This window comes from Phasianus colchicus, chromosome 2 (genome assembly GCF_987193195.1).
Source record: "Phasianus colchicus chromosome 2, bPhaCol1.hap1.1, whole genome shotgun sequence".
Classification (NCBI taxonomy): Eukaryota; Metazoa; Chordata; class Aves; order Galliformes; family Phasianidae; genus Phasianus; species Phasianus colchicus.
Genome location: NC_143437.1, coordinates 54188457 through 54194456, shown reverse-complemented (window position 1 = coordinate 54194456; position 6000 = coordinate 54188457).

Sequence of the window (6000 nt, the reverse complement as noted above, 5' to 3'; positions counted from 1 at the left end):
ATTGTCAAAAAATGTCATCTTTTTACATCAGTCCTGGACTTTGTTCAACTAACTGTTTTTAGCATCTTGAACCTAAAAGAATAGAGGGTCAGTAGAAAAAAAAAAATAGCTGAATAGCCTTCACCCTAGCTGATGTGTTTACTAAGAGTCTGCCACTGTCATCCTGCCTTTGCCCTCCATCACCCACTCCCCCATTTGCCAACTGCTAGATTTTTGTGTGGGGCATACTTTTCCCTATACCATTCTGCAATGTCAGTCACACTGTTTCTCTTACTGTGAGAACTTCGCTTGCAGAATTATTCCAGGAACACCAAAAATTCCATAAAAACAACTCATTCTTACCACTTGCACTGACTTTATAAATAAGCAATTTAATAATATTATCAATTGTCAGTTTTCCCAACAGTTGGGATACTTCCTTGGGGACAGGTGAGATTATATACCAAGCCCCTAGCATATTGTTAGATTTCTGTTGCCATGTTTTTCTTACACATCTTTAGGTTGAGTAAAAAAGGTGGCTATTATTTTTTTCATCTTTTTATTTGGTATCTATACAGAACTGCTTTTAAAGCAGGACATTAATTAGGCAACAGTCAGAATAAACACCTGCATGCAAGGACACTCAAATGTGCTATTTTTCATTATACATTCATTTCAGGGATTGAGATTTTCACTGTGCTTACCTAAAACTAAAGCAAATCCTTAATTTATGTTGGAGAAGTAAAACTGATAGCAGTACCAAGGGAGTCACTCAGGATTCTGGAATGGGACCTGTTATTTAGGAAACACCATGGTTACACACTATCTGTAAATCAGAAAGAGAAGCTCTAGGAATGAACATGCCTGCCCCAGCCAAGCACCTGAACACAGCCCAGCCCAGTGTTACCTGCTTAGCAAGCTGCTCAACCAAAGCACTGCTGTATTGCAATGCATTTTAAATTTCTCCTTCCAAATTATACACTAAGTGCCCATTGTCACCCTCAGTGCCTCTCTTTGCCCATACCCCTCCCTTAGGAAACCATATGAAGACATAAGTAACTGCATCATTCCAGAAATATCGTGTAAAAGGATGGGAGGAGCACAAAGGAATCTTTGTAGCAGCAGGCTTTAGGTGAGCAACCTTTAGCAGGTGTTGCTCTTCCTTTCCCTTCTGTGTGAAATGGTAAGCAGGTGAGGACAGCTTACCATGTCAGGAGCTATTAATCTGAGAGCAACATGTGGAGTTGGTTCATCAGGCTTTTTTTTTTTTGCTAGTTTAGCCATAGACATTAGCGAGCCCCAAAGTAGTAAAATTCTGAGTGTGAAGTCACCATTTTGTAGGCCTGTGTGCTTTATTCCATTCAGTCTTCAGACCACTTGGCCTAAAGCTGTCAGCACAGTGCTTGCAGCCCTCACAGTGCAAGCTTCCTGCCCAGAGAAAGAACTTGCACAGAATGGTCCCAGGGAAGAGTATTGGCACTAGCCCCTAGCTCTGACCCCCCCAACACATCCAGCAGTGCAAAGCAGCCCTCCATGCATCTTTCTCACAAAACACATTCAGATTCTTACTTATGGCCCTGTAGCCCACTGTGCAAGGTAACAGCAGCACAGAACCAACTACTGTTGAATCGGAACATTTATCTCCTGGTTAACATGCTTTCATCAGGATGTTAGGATTTAATTCTCTCCTAGAATAGACATTTACTTTATAATAATTGACTTCATTCAGCGTCCAGGGAAAGACTTACATAGACCTGGGCAGAACTTTTCTTGTAAAATGCCAAACACAGCTTTCGTCTCATCACAGATAAAACAATACACTTCGTCTGGAGTATAGCTGGCTTCTGTTGAGGACAAGCAGAGTTTTCACCCGTGGCTTTACCCAGCAAGGTACTTTGCTTTGGATTTTAGCTTCAAGTTCTGTTTAATTTTACTGTAAAATTCACTGATGAGTCCTCATTTGCCCAAGAGGTAATTCCCACCTCTAACTACACCATGTTACCATATGTAGTCTCCATTTGCTCTGAATATAGTGGTATCTCAGTGCTGGTATCTCCACTTCAGAACTCAGTGCAGGACCAGTATGAAACTTGAACGTCAAACAGGCTAACAAGTAGAGAGGTCCAGCTGTGTGTGCTGCCTGCATTTGCCATCTCCTGCTACAGCTTAGGCCCACTTTCAGACTGCCCAAGCCCTTTGTTATTAGTGGGAATATTTATACTCTGGAATCAGTCCCTGAATCCTTCAACTCCTGCATACAAGTCAACAAGTTCTCAGGAAGGGGAAAGTCCTGTATAGTTCCTGCTATCACTTTCTCTGTTGTGGTCCCTTATACACCTCATTCCTGAAATTCCACAAAAAAAACAGCACATATTCCTGTGCAAAGTGCCCCCAGACTAGACTAGAACCTTCACTCTTGCACAGATCCAGTTTTAATGTGCAAGAAGCCAACCATAGCAAGCCTTCATTTCTAACCAGCTCTTGTATACAAGCTTAGTTGGAAACTGAGCATGCAGAATTTAGCCATTTTCACTTTTAGCAACTAGAAATGCTATTAGTCAATGATAAACTGTTTTTAATTCAACAAATTCAACCAATTCTTTCCTTCCCATATCTTATTTCTGTGGGCGTATGATAAGATTATGCTTAAGCAAGCAATTTAATCAATATTCTGGTTATAATCACTTCTGGGAAGATGTGTTTATAGTGGTAAGCATGGCATAAGAAATTAGATTGTTGATTTCTTTTTCCTCAATTTCTGATAATTCCACAATTCTTTGAAGAAATGATGCAATACCATCAATTAAAAAAAATATATATACCTTCTACTTCAGTATGAAAGGACCAACTTACCACAGCACAGAAGCACAAATGTTGGATTTTATGCAATGTAGATAACATCTGGCAGCTATTGACCCCTCTTCTCTGAGTCTCCCCATTTTGAGCAGAGCTTCTGTAGGGATACAACATAAGGGTCTATCAGCAGCACTCACCAGCAACATGCCTGGCTCTCCAGGAAGTTGTACAGTTGCATGGAAGAAATCTCACCTCCTCTTTGTGTTATTTCCACTACTGCCCCTTTATATGTGATACTAACTATAGTTTCATTTCATACTAAACAGCTTTGGACAAACATGACAGGCTGGCTATTTAAAAAGAAAATAAAGCTCCTAGCATAAGTATGCACTGTTCTTTTCACTTAATGCTGAGAGGTCCAAGTCAAGAACCAGAAGCAAAGGGAAGGGGAAATGCCCTAATTCTGGCTGTGGATATCAGTGGAGCTACACTGCATGATCCTAGATTAATGCAATAATGAGCTTGCCTGTGGGACCAGATCTCTCAAATCCTCTTTATTTTTGGCAAATTCACAAGCAAAGGTTTGCTTACTCTCCCCTGCCACATCACTTCAGGGAACTGGGGTTACGGAAGGCATTTTTTTTTTTAAGAAAAAGTGGCAGGAGGATCTATTTCAATTCTTGCAACTCAACATCCCACTTACCAAAAAGTAGTTACATACTTCCACCCATGGAGCATTAAGGCCTTATTCCTTATTTCCTTTCCACACCTTTGCTTAGTGTAGTCTGTGGTGAAATACCATGCTTCCCCAGGAAGCAAAGGGAAGCAGGAGAGCTGCAGGGACAAATACTGCCTCCCCAGTCAGGCCATGGCTCCTGAGCCCCCAGATCTGTGGCAGAAAGCACGATTTGATACCAAAGTGAGAGCAGCCAGGAAGGGCCGAGCCGTGTCGTAGCAGGGCCCTGCGCTGCACACCAGTTCAAGGAGCAGATGGGAGCAATAGGTATGAAAGTATGAAGTGACAGCAGGGAGCACCTTCTTTTAGTTCCCCTCACCCTTCCCTTCCCCACCTTCATTTTTGTCATTATTTATGATACCGCAGAACTTACTCCATGGGCCCTCTGACCAGAGCTGAAAACTGATAGAAAGCCAAAGGGAGTAGACACTCCATTTTGCCAAAGATCTAATTATTCCTATTCCAAAACAAAAAAGCAAATTCTATTTCCGTGATGATGGCTGCCATAGAAAGCATTTTATTACAAAGCATTACTCCCAGGATTTCATCTCTATAACTGTATATTCAGGAGGAGCCACTAATGTTTTTAAGAGAGACTATAAATGTCTAGAGTTCTTACGCTGGATTTACCTTCTACAGAGTTCATACCTAGCTGCAGTTCCCCAGTTTCATTCATGTTTCCTCCTTCTACCTTTCTCCTATTCTTTAGAATAACACCTTCCTATATCTGCTGCGTTCCGTTGTGCTGCTTTGTTTGGTTCTTCAGTGTCCATTGGTCAGGAAGTCACTGTAAGCTGGCTTGCAAATTGTATTTTGTGTATATTTTGTTCAGACTGAATTCTGAAATGGAAATATTTTAAAACAAAAAAAATTATAAACTATTTATGTTGCTTGTGTTGTAGAATAAAAAGCAAATGCAAAATAATCTGGTGTTTGTTTTTGTCTAAAGGTAATTATTTGTAATCAAGCAAAATGTTGCAGCACTGAGAAGGACTGAAATGCTGCAGGACTGCAGCTTTCACAGGTGGCCTGGGGAGTTCAGTGGCTTGGAACTGATCTTGGTTTTTACTTTTCAAGGAGAGCTGAGATCTGCTAACAAATGACCCAACACCACACCAGAGTCTGGGATGGGAAAGAGCAGGGGGTAGGGAAAAAGAAGGACTAAGCTACCGAGATGTCTAAAAAGTTCAAGTAGAACATGTGGAATTTCACAAAACAAGTGATTTCACCCCTTATTAATTAATAACTAGCAAAAATACTTCTGGCTGTGATTCCATTGGAGATGGTATTTTTGGAGAAAAAGAAAACAAAGCAAAACGCTGTAGCAGGAAGGACATTACTTTCCTTCATATAGGTGTAACCTTTGGGGCTGAACTCTAATATCCCGCTTACACACAGACATACACCACTTTACTACCACTGAAGTCCAGACAGTGCCTCTCCTCTGCTCCGTGCTGTAAGCATCAGAGCTGCTGTAGATACACCAGGGACAAGCAGAGATCCACAGAGCATCAGTTCTCAGCCAAACGATGTTGGGTTTGCAAGCCAGACACTTCCCAGCCATATTTCCCTCTGACACAGAGTATAGCTGGCACTCAAAGTGTTCCCATTCTAGAAGTGCATACCAACAGCAAGAACTATGCAGTGCTTCTCTCCTTGTCACAGCTATTATCAATCCTCTGCCACCCAAATCTCTCATTCTGATCCAAGTTGGATCAGTAATTTCTCCTGTTTAATTTGAAGGAACCATTACATGAAAGCATGTCCTGCCCAATCACCATGCAGATTTTCAAGTGCAAACAAAATACAGTTACAGAGAAAGCAATTATCAAACAGGACTCTAAAAGAGAAGGGTTATGGTGCTTCTTGAAAGCAAGAGTGCTTCAGTGACAAGACAGCAGTCCATGTAACATTTATGGTACACTCCTGTGCACCTGGGTCTTTCCATAGGGTCTCAAGAGTGAAAATTCTGCTGCCAGCTGTCCCACTGAGGCTTACACTACCATCTCCAGGCACAGCCTTGTGGAATCAGAGCTTGAACCTCCACGGCCAGATTCCTGTTGTTACTCCATCCTGCTAACTACATTAAAAAGCCAGTAAGGGGCATCTCTGCTCATGCAAACATCTCACCTCTGTCCCTCTGAACAGATATTTCCTTTGACTAGCCCCATCATATTACTCCCACCAGTAATTTAAGCACTGAAACAACACAAGCTCTGGCCTTCAGTGTCTGTTACACAACAACACCATCAGGAGGAAGGTTAAAAGAAATGTATTAGAGCAGATTACAAAGCAACTAAATGAAGCTGTGATGCTTTAGTACAGCAATTTCTGGTGAAACAAGAGTGTTAAATCCCAACAGTCTGATCTAATTTCATTCCAGGAAACTACCTTCTGCTGCTCTACATATCTCACTTAGATACCATTCAAAAGATTTTCTTTTTCTCCTAAACAGCATTCTTTAATGTAAAACAGCAACTGGGTACATA